The sequence below is a fragment of the Pongo abelii genome, chromosome 3 (genome assembly GCF_028885655.2).
Source record: "Pongo abelii isolate AG06213 chromosome 3, NHGRI_mPonAbe1-v2.0_pri, whole genome shotgun sequence".
NCBI lineage: Eukaryota > Metazoa > Chordata > Mammalia > Primates > Hominidae > Pongo > Pongo abelii.
The window spans coordinates 13,839,277-13,853,835 of record NC_071988.2 but is presented as its reverse complement, the minus strand read 5'-3'; the positions used below and the strand labels follow the sequence as shown (position 1 = coordinate 13,853,835).

Sequence of the window (14,559 nt, the reverse complement as noted above, 5' to 3'; positions counted from 1 at the left end):
AAACGTTAAGAAACTTGGATCAGCTGTGATGTGAACCTAATGTTGTCTGACTTCAAAGCTAATATTCTTAATGATTACACTTTACTCCTTCATAGTTGTGTATGTGGTTACTTGCACACGCACACACACACACACTTGCTATACACATAGACACACACAAGCTATGGTCACATTGTGCCTTCCACTTAGTCATTTTTTTTTTGGTATTATATGGTGTGCATCTTATGAGGTCATGTAAAAATACTTTTAGAAATGTTTGGCAGTTTTTAAAAGTTATATTCCAAGCAAATCAGTCTTGACTCAATTTTCCGTTGACTACTGGCCTTTGCCATCAGGCCTCCAGACATACTACATATCCAGTCCTCCTGGTGTTTTACTTCTTTATCCCTGCTTCCTCCTCAAACTGGGAGTACGAAAAGCTGGGTAAGCTTTACTCATTTGCACTCAGAAGCTGTCAGGAAACTAACTGCCAAAATGCCTGCATTTTATGGCAGTACCTCATATGGGCATTGCTCTGAAGTCTCAAAGCCTTTCTTGCCAGTGTGTGTGCACGTGCGTGTGTGTGTTTCATGTGAATAACTTTGTCTGGCTCAGAAGGCATTTTCAAAATGGAGAAATTAATAGACAGGTTAAGCAATCAGGATAGTATAAAATATTCAGCAAGGATTGCAACAAACATTTAGGGCATAGAGTACAAAACTTTTAGTAGACTGCAAACTGTTCACAAAAAAGTGGAAGAGATCACTGTGGGTTTTCTCAGCTCTGATATGTTAATCGTGTATTGTGAATTCCCAGGGGGACCCAGAGTACCTAGTGCTTCCCAAACTTACTTGACTAAGAACCTACTGGAGTGCAGGCAGCTTTCTTGGATAACTAGCGTTCTGAAGTACACAGTTTGAGAAATACTAATCTATAGGTTTTCTATATAATATTAATTCACTAATTTAATTTTATTCAATAGCGAATTAGGTCCTGGCTACTCAAAGTATGGTCTGTGGACCAGTGGTGTCTGCTTCCTCTAGGAGCTCCTTAGAAATACAGAAGCTGTGTTCTACCTCCCCTGTCTTTCCCCACATAGACAGATTTAGAACCTGCATTTTAATAAGATTGACAGTCATATACAGGCATAGTAAAGTTAGAGACAGACACATGGCTGATAAGGACACAAAAGTTGTTAATATAGAAGTCGCCTAGAGTTCAATTTCATAAAGTGTGTTTCATTCATGTATTTAAGGTAATGTACAATAAACACAGGAAGTGAAAAAGGTATTTGGACACTGTGCTTTCTCAAAATGCTGGCCATTTCTTCTGAGGGTATATTCTGGTGTCGGCTCAACAAGGACCTCAAACAACTGTGAGCCCACAGCTTTCTCTGAGTCCTTTTTCTTGTCCTTTTTAGGAGAGGGTGCAGTCCCATAGCATGTCCACATTTGGAACCGGTATGATACGCAGCCGCATCCCATCAGCTAATAGCACTAGGTGGCGAGACCCCTGGAGAGGGGTTTCAGCTGGGAACACACAGCTAAAGCCCCTTTAATTGCCCAGTCAGCTGTCAGGGCTGTAAACACATTTCTTCCCATTCAGAGCCGTTTGCCCCTCTCTGTGACCTCTCATGGCTCTCAGACCCTAGCCACGTGGCCCAGATGGCATAATCTGTCAGGCCAAAGCAGGTGATAGTAGGGCTTGCTGTTAGGTAATCAGTGACTATAATTAGCTGGGGTGGAAGGGATAATGGGACCAACTGCAGGGCTGTGGGGAGGGGGCTGGGGCCAGGGGAAGCCCTGGATGGATGGGAGGGAGCGCAGTAGGAGGGAGGCTTGCTGCCTCCCCTCCTTATTTCTCCTTTCCCCTTCCTCCTTCTCCCTCTAGTATTATGTTTTCTAGCACATGGAATATGTGTGTGCTGGGGGCTTCATCCTCAATGGGGAAGGTCAGGGTTGAGCATTGGCAATTCAGTAAGTGAGTTGTCTGGCAGCCCTGATCAATTTTATTTCATAGAAGCTGTTCCAGAAATCTGTGGTGCTTTGGTAATTAGTTGGCTACAAGGACCTTGTGGGAGCAAGGATCGGGGTGGGGGTGGTGTGCTGTAGAGGTTTAGAACTTGATTCTGGGGAGTCAGACACACTGGCATTCAGACCCTGGCTCTGCCGTCAGCAGCCAGGTGAGCTCAGGCTGGCGTAGCAGCCTCTCTGTGTCTCTGACAATAATAGGTCCCAATGCTCAACTTCTGGGCATGTTGTCAGTGCCAAGTAAACATGGCCATCAACACTGCCTGAAACATGCCTAATCTATAGCAGATGCTCTGAAAATATCATTTTATTTCTCCTTTCTTTCTTAATAGGAATGATTTTGTATATGATGTCAATGATATGGAAATAACCAACCAAAAATTGCTGTTAACAGATCTTAGAAGGTGTCTTTGATAGCAGGTGAAACTCGGTTATGTTTATCAAAAAGAGGTTGACAGGTGGCTGGGTGCGCTGGCTCACACCTGCTATCCCAGCACTTTGGGAGGCCGAGGCCGGTGGATTGCTTGAGGTCAGGAGTTCGAGACCAGCCTGACCGACATGATGAAACCCCACCTCTACTAAAAATACATAAATTAGCTGGGCATGGTGGCACATGCCTGTATTCCCAGCAACTCTGGAGGCTGAGGCAAGAGAATTGCTTGAACCCGGGGACAGAGGTTGCAGTGAGCTGAGATCTCACCACTGTACTCCAGCCTGGGCAACAAAGCAAGACTCTGTCTCAAAGTCTCAAAAAAAAAAAAAAAAAAAAAAGGTTGACAGATGAAGCTGGCTTTGTTTGTAACTTTTATCAGGAGAACTGTCCCTTCATTTTCTAAATCAAAGTGAAAGAGATAGGGCAGTCTATGAGTAAACATTGAAGCCTTGTGTATTTGTCCTGTGGCCACAGATGATGGTTTTCCTGGAACAGAACATGCATTGTGGAGCACACTGGACACATTGTTGAAGCTTGTCCACTTCTGTTTTGTTGAAGGTCTAAACTTCTCCTCTCATCTATCCTCTCCACTTCCTAGAATTGTTTTCTCCTTTTCCCCCCCTCCCTTAATAAAATATATATATAATAAATAGCTGTAAGCAACTTATATATCCAACTATGAATATATATTTCTCTCTATATATCTTATATATATATCCCTAGAGATGAAAAAAGGAAACAAAAACCACCTATAATTTCAGAAATAACAAGTTAACACTTTGGTTTATATTCTACATCGATCTGGACACAGATATTACTTTTTCATCAAAATGAGTCATATTTGCTCACTTGGTACATGTTCACCCCCGCCCCCCTTAATATATTCAATCTTATTCTATGTCAATAGGTACATTTCTATAACATCACTTACAATTTTTTTGAATAATAGTTTGTTGACTCTTAATGGGCAGAATTGTACCAATCTTTTTTTCTCACTTTTTTTTTCAATTGAGATAATTCACATACCATAAAATTCACCCCTTTAAAGTGTACAGTTCAGTCGTTTTTAGTGTTTCCACAAGGTTGTGTAATTCTGTTACTGAATTTCAGAACATTTCTTATCCATTTGAGGTCACTCCCTATTCCCTGCCTCCTCCAACCCCTAGTTGATGGTAACTAGAGTACTGTTAAGATGCCATGAGCTATTGAGTCAGCTCTTCATAGTTGGATATGTAAGTTGCTTACAGCTATTTATTATTTCAAACAATACTATAATGATCAGTCTGTACAACTGTGGTCCAATTAGGTTATATTTTTGAGCTGTCAAGGTTAATACACACATGTTGTTTAAATCTGAAAAGGAGTGTTACATTTGGGATCATGTGGTTTTGGGAAAATTGGAATTAAATCTCTAAATCTGCAGAATGTTAAACATTGGAGATTTCCCAAGGAAAATACTCAAAAAGACTTAAGCGATAACAAAAGTGGTCATTGCAAAATTGCTTTTGCAAATACTACCTGTGGAGTTTGCCAGATGTTTGAAGTCATGAAATTATACTACTCTGCAGTTTTGCAGTAGAGGTTAATTCCTAACTGCACTCCTTGAGTGACAGTCAAAATTGGGTTTTGTGTCCCTCAGAACAGCATGAGGACCTGGTAGAGAGAGGCGTGTGAGGTGGAACCAATTCTGTTTATAATTTTTAGGACTGAGTTTGAAAGTTTGACTTAAAAAAATAGATCTTAATCTGATATAAAAAATCTGGTAATTACATTTAAAATCACTGTATACGTTTGCACAGACTGTATTTAAACATTCATTCCAATAATAATTATTATAATACTTCACATGATTGGAGAGTTATGAGACTATGAGGCCCAGGTGTTATGTATGCTAAGTGTTTCATATTCATTATTTCATTCCACAGCTTGGCAAAATCATCTATTAGATTGTTTAAAAAATGGATGTCATAAGTTTACACAAAGTAAATGATGGTCAAGTAACAAGCTACTCGTGGTGTCAGTCTGGCACATCCATTGTTCCTTAATCATTTGTTCCTTCCCAGTACCTAACTCACCGCCTGCAGTCTGCACCACCCCATCTCTATCTTTACCTGAGAACCACACGAGAAATGGGCAGGACTGGGCCTTAGTGGAGAGAGCAAGGTTGGAATCTTGGTCCTACCACTTCCATGCCATTTTGGGCAAGTTACCTGGCGACTCTGTGGCTCAGTTTCTCCACCTGTACAATGAAGATAAGAGTATCTATGTATTTGTGGTGCCAGCTAAATAATTCTATGACATGAAGCTAAGAAGTGTGTAAGCACTCACTTGCTGTGGCAGGGTTGATCCAGCCTTGAGGTGACAGCACCAAACCTGTCCCCAGATATAGTTACAGAAGAGATCTCAGAGATCAGCCATCTCCCCCCATCCTTTTACATTTGGGAAACCCGGAGGCTGCAGAGAGGAAGTGACTGTCAAAAATTACATTGCTTGTCAGTAGCAGAATCTTTCTAATGATTCTCTGAAGTGATCTGCTTGGTTCCTGTTTGCGTTCTTCTAAAGCAAAGACTGTAGTGGCTTTATAAGCGTCTGAGAGCAGTGCTCTATTTCTGTACTCTTGCTCCCAGGGTTCCCTTATTTAGTCTTTGCTCTAATACACAGCTCAGGGGTTACTGGACTCCCTTGCATTGTCCCAGCACTGGGATTGACTGTGTGTTTAATCCCCACTGACAACCAGGCACTGTGCCCTCAGTACATTCTAACAAATGCCCTGTGAGAGAAACCAACATTTAGTCATTTTGCAGATGTGGAAACAGAGGCAGAAATAAGAAGCTGCGCCCAAGGTCACCTAGATACGAAATGAAGAGAACTTAGAAAAATTGCATCATGATCAAGAGCTCTGACCTTGGCAAGTTTCTTAGCCCATTTGTCTCCTTGCTTTCTGTAAAATGGAGTAATAAGAGTATCTGCCCTAAAAGGAGGTGTAAGGATTATTAATGCCTGTAAATTGCTTGGAAGAATGCCTGGCACATCGTATGAGCTCGATAAATGTCAGCCTTAAACACAACAAACAAAACCAAACTGCTTCTAAAGCTTGTATCCTTTCTGCAACTCCCTGACGCCTCACAAGGAATCAGGGAATTGAATTCATACTTAGAAACTCGGAGCAAGATTAAAGATTGCAAGGCGTTGGAAAGTGTGGCCTAGTTAGAAAGCACACTCACTCACATACACACACACACACATAGCTACTTTTAATAGCTGGTAAGAGCCAGAGAAAATCCAATTACAGATGAGTCAATCGATTACAAAGAAAGAGGGCAGAATAAAGGAAAGAATGTTGGAGAGACACAGAACCAAATTACAACCGGATAATAGAATTAAGGGTCTGTAGAACAAACTGGGAGAAATAACAAAGGGATTCAGGCTGGAGACGCTTTCACAGCTTTGTAATGATTTGATTCTTTCTGGGCCCCTAGACTCCAAAGAGCGGTTCTAGGGCCAACGCCCCAAACAAGTGGGTGGATCAGAAAGAGGCGGAATTGTGTTTGGCAAATCATATTTTGTGAAGAAATGAACCACGTGTGGCCTGGGGAAGAAGAGGATTGTGTTTGGGTTAAACAGATGCTCCTAGTTAAGGGTGAGAGTCGCGGGCCAGATACAAGCCGACTTTGATTAGCAAAGGTATAGCCTTGCTCCAAAATATTGTTTGCTAAGACATTCTTCCTTTGTTTTCAAAGAGAGGTCTCATTGTTAAATAGGATTACTCTCTTGCATATACCTAAGCCAAAGCAAAACACATGCTCTTTTAATTTTATTTTCCATTTTGGGGTACAGCAAGGTGGGGCTGTTAATTTCAGCACCAACCTCTACAGCTGCGTCTATTATTGATGGGCTCCAGAATAACATCCGTTTCTATGTATTTATGGAAAGGCGTCCTTAACTAGGCCACATAAAGAGCGAGCGCATCTATAAATAAATTAAGGAGGCTGCAAGGCGCGGGTGGCTGCCCCTCTGCTACGGCCTCGCAGGCCCTGCCACGCAGCTGTCGTCTTTGTGCCCGGCTTTGCGCGCTCCATTGTGGACGCGATTACCCCGGCCTGGGGCGGCGCGTGCGGGGGCGGGGCGCACCTTCCCCGCCGGCGGCTGGGGATTGGCTACAGGGGCGAGGCTGGACTTCTTCGCGGCTGGGGCTGGCCTTGCTGGGCTGCGAGGTTCTGGCCTGTGACTTGGCGGGCGCAGGTGACCTGACGGCGGTCACTTCCTGGGAGCCAGCTGCACCCACCCGCGCTCAGGCTGAGCTGGGCTAACAGATGGTGGCGTTGGGGGTGGGCGTAGGTTGGGGCAGGGGGAGGATAGTACAAAATGACAAGAATAAGAAAATGACTGAATAGACAAGATTAAACAGGTCAAAGCTGGGGTAGGGAGGATAAGGATGAGGGAAACTTCCTCCAAAGGTTGAGAGCCCAGTGCTTCTTTCCACTTTAGGATGGGTGCCCCTCCTGGGCTCCTCCTTTGGGACAGGCGTGAAGGATCTGAGTTCTACTTGCAGGTGGAGATTATAAAGAATAAAGGCAGTCCTTTTCACTAGAGAAATGGAGCAAAGAGCTTCTATTTGCTTGGCAATCATTTCTGGGTTTTGTAGGAATCTTGTCTTGAAAAGGATCTCGTTGTGGTCCCTGGACCTGCTCCAACAGTATCTCCAGTTCAAAAAGCAGACTCAAGGCCCGCAGAGCCACCGAGTCAGAAACTGCTGTTTTCTAGGATCTCCTGGAGGTTCCTGGGTACACTCCATTTGAAAAAGCTCTGGTCAACAGCACTGATTCCTAACCCTGGCTGAAGTTATGCGTTGAATTGTGTTCTTCAAAATGATGTTGAAGTCCTAATCCACAGAGCCTGTGAATGTGACCTTATTTGAAAATAGAGTCTTTACAACTGATCAAGTTAAGATGAGGCCATTAGAATGGATGGACTCAAATCCAACGTGACTGTGTTCATATAAAAAGGGGAAATTAGGACACAGAGACAGACACGAATACAAGGAGAATCTAATATGAAGATGAAGGCAGAGATCAGGGTAATGCATCTTCAAGACAAGGAGAGCCAAAGACTGATGGGAACCACCAGGTCCTAGGAGGGAGGCGTGGAACAGATTTTCCCTTATGGCCTTCAGAAGGAACCAACTCTATCTACACTTTGGTCTCCCACTTCTAGCTTCCAGAACCGTAAGACAACATATTTCTGTTGTTTAAACCACCTTGTTTGTGATACTTTGTTACAACAGCACTAGCAAACCAATACACCTGGGTACTCCTAAGAATAACCCAGGTTTCTGAGCTCCATCTGAAATGTTTGCAATCAGAATATCCAGGAGTGGGGCCAATGGAACTGCATTTTCTAAATATCCCTTGGGTGATTCTAAGGTAGTTGGGAGTTTGGGAACCAGTGAGCCCGTCTCCCTTCCTTTGTAGTGTGGTGGAGAAGGAAGAGAGAGCTGAGGCAGACGATGTAAGATCTGCTCTTAACTTCTTGCTGTGTGACCTTGGGTAAGTCATAGCCTCTCTGAGCCTACCCAGTGCTTGCTTCAGCCTTACAGTGTTCTCCCTAAATCCAGATGCTTGCATTCACCAGCCTCCTGGGAAACTTCTAGTGATGGGGACTCATTACCTGATGGGGCATCCCAATCTATCATGGAAAGTTTGAACTGCTTAGAGAAATATTTAAATAAAGTCAAAATCTGCTGTGATTATCTCCATTATAAAGATGAGGAAACTGATGCCCTGAGAGATTAAGTAACTTGCCCAAGGCCATACAGTCAGTTTGGGGCCAACTGTGGATTGAATGCAGGCAGCTGCCACAATCTATCCTGCTGACCACTTGTAATACCCAGACTGACAAAAGTTTACAAAGGGCTATCACATTGGTGGCTCAAACAAGACTCCTGCCAGCCCTGAGAGACAGAGACCCAGCATCCATCTCTGACCCTCAAACCTGGATTGTGTGGGTGGCGGTATAAGGCTGGGGGAGGCATCCTGTGAACCATCTAGGCCCCTGGGCATGGAACTTACCATGCGTGCAATCTAGAACCTGAATGAGTTAGATGGAGAGGTCCGGGTATGAATTTGATTCTTGTGTCAGGGCCTGCTCCTGACCCCAACTCTCTCAGTGACCTGGGGCAGCTTTGCCTTGCTCTGTGGTCCTCAGTGTTCACACCTGTGAGACGAGGCTAATAGAATCTACCTTTCCTACCTTGTAGCAGTCTTGAGGGGCTCCAGTGAGATTGCAGACAGGAATATGCCTTGTGAGTCACAAATATGATGGTTACTACCGCTTCGCCTGAGAAGAGAACTTAGCTATTTCCATGAAAAGACCTCTCCTCACTAGGGCAACTCTGGCAATTGCTCCTCCTCACCAGCCATTTTATTTCTGCTCATTTTCTACCAAGCCGTTTCCTTCCAAGCTTGGGCAGAAGTGGGGTTTGGAGAAGGAGATTAGTCAGGTGTGAGGTCTTGTAGGAAGCAGTAAGTTCAATACTATACTGCCTGTCTTCCAGGACACACCCCTCGATAGGCTTGATCTCCCAAATCAAAGACAGTGTGCCCCTCTCCCTTCCAATAGATTATACCTGAGCTGCATTTTCTTTTTTCTTTTCTTTTTTTCTTTTATTTTAAGTTCCAGGATACATGTGTAGGGCATGTAGGTTTGTTACATAGGTAAACATGTGCCATGGTGACTTGCTGCACATATCAACCCATCACCTAGGTATTAAGCCCCACATGCATTAGCTACTTATCCTGATGTTCTCCCTCCCCCCACACCCCCCAGAGGCCCCAGTGTGTGTTGTTCCCCTCTCTGTGTCCCTGTGTTCTCATTGTTCACCTCCCACTTATAAGTGAGAACATGCGGTGTTTGGTTTTCTGTTCCTGCATTAGTTAGCTGAGGATAATGGCTTTCAGCTCCATCTATGTCCCTGCAAAGGACATGATCTCATTCCTTTTTATGGATGCATAGTATTCCATGGTGTGTATGTACCACATTTTCTTTTTTTTATTATTATACTTTAAGTTCTAGGGTACATGTGCACAACGTGCGGGTTTGTTACATATGTATACGTGCTGTGTTGGTTTGCTGCACCCATTAACTCGTCATTTACATTAGGTATTTGAAATACCTGAGCTGCATTTTCTAAGGGTGGGTCTGTCTGTTCCTTTTTTCCCTTAGAAATCTAAATGCCCCTTCATCTCCTCCCCACCTCCATACACCTCCACTAATGGGCAGGACCTGGTTCACTCATCAGAGTCTAAAATTCCCAATAGTATTATGATTCCCACCACCTATTTTCTCATTGATGTTTTTTATTCATTCATTCCTCCAATATTCCCTTGGTGTTTACTCTGTCCCAGATGCTGTGTGGGTACTAGGAATATCAACTGGATTAAGATGAGCTGCTTGCTCCAGGAACTTATAAGCAATCTAATGTTAAAGCTGCACATAATTCATGTTGGCTCTCAAGGCTGTCTCTGCTTACAGGCCTCACAATAAACCTTCTCCTTTCCCTTGCAGTGTGGTGGAGAAGGAAGAGAGAGCTGAGGCAGACAATGTAAGATCTGCTGTTACATCTTGCTGTGTGACCTTGGGTAAGTCGTAGTCTCTCTGAGCCTACATATTTATCTCCAAAATTAGATCAGCAATAACGATATAAGATTCAGTGAGAGTTTACTATGAGCCAGCCATTATTCTAAGTGCTTTACTTAAGTCAACAATTAACAACTTTAGGAGGTAAATGTTAATGTCTCTATTTTACAGATGAAGCAACTGAGACACAGAGAAGTTAATTAATTTATCAGTAATCACAAAACTAATTGCTTGCAGAACCAAGAGTCAAGCCTAGGTTATCTGGCTCCAGAACCCAGGTCCCTAACCCTTTGTATTAACCTGCTTCCGTAAGCTGCCCATTATTCCAGTTTACCTTAGGGGGTCTGTGAACAGACATAACTACTCTAATGAATGCACGAAGAAGTGGGAGGAGGTAGAGGAGGAGGAGGAGCCAGAAAGAGAAGGAGAAACAATTCCTTCTTTGGTAAAGAAGTCTTAAATTTCTGATAGGGTCTTAACTTTTTCTCGAATTTTTTTTTCTTATTTAGTTGCACATACAGCACACGTCTTCTATAATAGGGAAAAATAAGAGGGAGATGTAGAGGAAATAAAAAGGATGGAGTTTTTCCCATTTTAGGAACTTTGGGAAAAAAACTTTGAGTGTGCAGGTTGTGTACCAGACATCGTGCTGGATACTCTCATATGAATAATCTATTAGCTATCGATTAATTGAGTGATGATATAATCCTACACACTACAGAGGTATTAATATCCCAGTTTTACAGATGAGGACATGGAGGCTTAGAGAGGTGACATGCCTTATTCAGGGATGGTTAGTGGCAGAGCCTGGATTTTACCCAAGGAAAGTCTGATTGCCAAGCCAATGTTCTTATATCTCTCTTACTTCTTGGACAGACAGGAATTAGCAAATCTCCTGCACAGTTGAAATTCAGTCTTCTCTCTCCTTCCTTCCTTCATTTATTAGTAATTTTCAGAGCAATTTCTATGTACTACTAATCCATGGATAATTCAACAAAAGCAATTCCACAATCCCAGCTTTTAGGGAGATGTAGTTGTGTGTGTGTATATATATAAAGTTGTTTATATAAATATATTTTATATGTGTGTGTGTATGTATATATTTTTCTTGTATGGAGGCTTGATAACTCCTATATGGGTTAAGCTATTGATCCAAAGGAGCCAAAGAAGGCTCTAGTCTTGGGTGGAATATTAAATTTTATGTGATGGTACCAAGCCATATCTTTTTTTATATATACTTTTTTTTTTAGAGGCATTTTAGTTTCACAGCAAATTTGAGAGGAAGGTACAGATATTTCCCATATCTCTCCTACCCCCACAAACCACAGCTTCCTTAATTATTAACATCCCTCACCAGAGTGATACATTTGCTACAATTGATGCACCTACATTGATGTATCATAATCAACTAAAGTCCATAGTTTACATTAGGGTTTGTTCATATTTTGGCTTTTTTTATCAATAGTTTCTGGGGATCAGGAGGTGTTTGGTTGCATGGGTAAGTTATTTAGGTGTGATTTCTGAGATTTTGGTGCACACCTCACCCAAGCAGTGTACACTGCAACCAATGTGCTGTCTTTTATTCCTCAACCCCCTCCTACCCTTCCCCACAAGTCCCCAGAATTCATTATATTATTCTTGTGCCTTTGCATCCTCATAGCTTAGGGAGCTATAGTTTTTAATTATTATATAATTTTATCTTCTGTAAGATACAAGATTTACCCGAGGAATCCCTATTTCAAATAAGAAGAACTCTGGTGCCCGAAGGAGAGGCTTATCCTGTCTCTCTCCACCTCACTTCCGGTTTGTTAGACTCTGGATTTGAGTGCTGCTTCCTGTGCCAAGCTGACTTGATTTGTACAACCCAAAGTTCAGGGCAGCAAAGCCAGGGGAACTGTTTCTTTCTAACTTCAAGATCTCATGGGAATAGGTACATTAAAAACAGGGTTATTCCCAGTTCTCTTTGTTGCTTAAACAGATTGGCTTTTCACTAGTATGTTCTGTGCTAATAGTTCTAAGATATCACAGGTAACAAAATCATAATTAAAATGATGTGTTTGAAGATAATGTTGGTGAAAAAATGCACATAAAGCTATACAGTGCGAGAATGACCAAAATCAAAGGCTTTTTTTTTTCCCTTTTGCAAGGGAGACATGTATAAATTCAACTAAACTCAAGTAAATATGCTCATAGAAAACCTAATGCCCAAGATATGCACAATTCCTTAAAAAGGAGCAGGTTAAATGGAAATGGTACCTATTTAATCCCTATATTGTGCCAGGCAGTTAGACTCTTTCACTGGGCTATCTCCTTTAATCCTCCCAACAACCCTGAAATGAACGTATTATTATAAAGTAGGGATGGAATTATTTGAGATGATGCAAATAAGATACCAAGTCGAGTGCCCAGAACATAGTAATTGTTCAAGAATATGTTGCTTAATGTCCACAGAGATTCAATGACTTGCCTGTGATCACACATCTAAGGAGAGGCAGAACAGGGATCCCATGCAGACAGATTTGGCCCCAAGATCACTCATACACTCATGGTGCTACCAAGTCACATTTTTTTGCAGGAAAGACAAAAGACAACCTTTGATTTATTATTATTTTTTAAATGACCTGGAATTCGAGTTTCCCAGGGCCAGTCCCATCTCTGGGCTTTTTTGTTAGTTTTTCCCTTATTCTCTAGTTATCCATTCTAATTAATAAGAGACCACCATACAGTCCCCTTTTTAGCCTCTTGCCCAGCTCAAAGTCTGAAAGGAAACAGGAGAACTCAGAAGACACTAAGACATCACTATTACGGGCCTTTCTCAAGACCCATACTAGTGAGTCCTTCTCTCCTTTGTGACTCACACCCCATCACCCTCCCTCCTCCCAGGACAAGCGGCGTTATGACTCACTGTGGCTTCTGACAGCCTTAAAAGAACCATGAACTTAAGCCCAACCCTTGAAGGTCAAGGAGTACTGTCATTAAGCCACACCATTGTGCACATGCTTTTTCCTTTAGCCAAGGGGAACTCCATGCCTCTGTGGGTTTTTCCCTTTAGACTAATATCTTTCTTCTTGGTTCCACTCTGAGAGGACTGTCAGTCAAGGGGGGTGTTTTTGGGTTTGAGGCCAGCTTACAAAAGCTCCAGGGCAGAGACCTTAGGTGAATTCTGGGGATTTACAAAAGAATCAGAGACTGGGGAAGCCAAGTCTTCTGTCAAGTGAAGCTTATCAGGAATAATTCTAGTAAAAGCAGGGACCCCTCATTGCTGCGTCATTATGGGCCTCTGGGCCTGTGGCTTCATGGGCAGAAGATAATTAGCAGACAGCTCATCCTGGAGGAAAGCAGAGAGTGAGCCTTGGAACTAGTTCCCCTGACTCCAGTTTGGCTTCCGTCCAGCTTGCCCCATCATCATGTCATGCTCACGCTAAAGATCTTTAATGCTTCCCTTTCATCTCTTTTTAACAAGGGGAAGAATATTTTTATAGCTTAAATGGAAAGGAAACAAGAAACACACCTCTTCTACTATGCCTCCCTGCTTTACTTGAACAACTGCTCCTGGTTCTCCAAGGCTCAGCTCTGCTGTTGCCTCTTCTGATTTGCCAAGTGGGGCTAGGTGCCTGCTCTGTGCATCTGCTACACACCTTGAACTCCTTCTAGCCCAGCCCTAAAACACTGTACTTTGGTTTTGCATTTAGTTATCTAGCTTCCCAACCATGCCATGAACTCCTCAACGGACAGGGCCTTGTTAGCACTAGTGGCATAGTAGGCATTCAGAATGATGGGCGCTGTAGCAGGGTGGTTGAGAAACTTATCTGTGTCTCATTTGATGGCATAGAGTTACTGGAAATGAAGGAAAGGCGTTTCTTCCTCTCCTAGCAAAGTTGACAAGTCTGTGTTACTGAGATCTGAATTTTCTTTACTCTTCATGAAAGCAGTTAATAGCCTTTTTGAGTTTCAAGGATGGAAAAAAAAAAAAAGAAAGAAAGAAATAGGCAAGCCTCTGCCCAACTCAGTTCTAATCCCACAACATTTTTCTTTTTTGCTTGAAGGTGCAGACCCATTGAGGTATAGTCTAAAGTAGAGAGGGACTTTTTCAAGATGAAGACGTGGAGGCGTAATCAGTGAGTTGGTTGGGTCTTCAGGGACTGGGTCAAGGGCGTGGTTGTGGGAGTGTTCAGTGAGTTGCTCCAGCTGGAAGATGAGTTCCTACAAGGATATGCCTTCATGGGGGCCTGGGAGGGCTGAGTACTGAGTGTGGTGGCCTCAGGAACCCTGTGGCTGAGCTGGTATAGAGGAAGGGGGGCTGCTAGCGTAACCATTCATTTTTTGGTGGTCTATGACAACTGAGTAAGGACTTAGTTATAGCAGCAGCACTAGGGATGGGAAATGAATGCTGAGGCTTTCATTTCAATGTTGTTTCCTTACTATCCCACTCTCTGTTTACCATTTTCCTGAAGCTGGTAAACTCTAGCATAGTTACATGAC

At 42.8% G+C, this 14,559-nt stretch overlaps 1 long non-coding RNA gene across 1 annotated transcript in view; it reads left to right on the top strand.

Annotated features, from left to right (window-relative positions):
* The window catches only part of LOC112133082 (uncharacterized), a 297,570-nt gene that overhangs the window by 139,551 nt on the left and 143,460 nt on the right, over positions 1-14,559 (top strand). Inside the window, exon 3 of the long non-coding RNA XR_008524357.2 lies at positions 10,006-10,079. This is a non-coding gene — a long non-coding RNA (uncharacterized LOC112133082). The remainder of the gene's footprint in view (positions 1-10,005; positions 10,080-14,559) is intronic.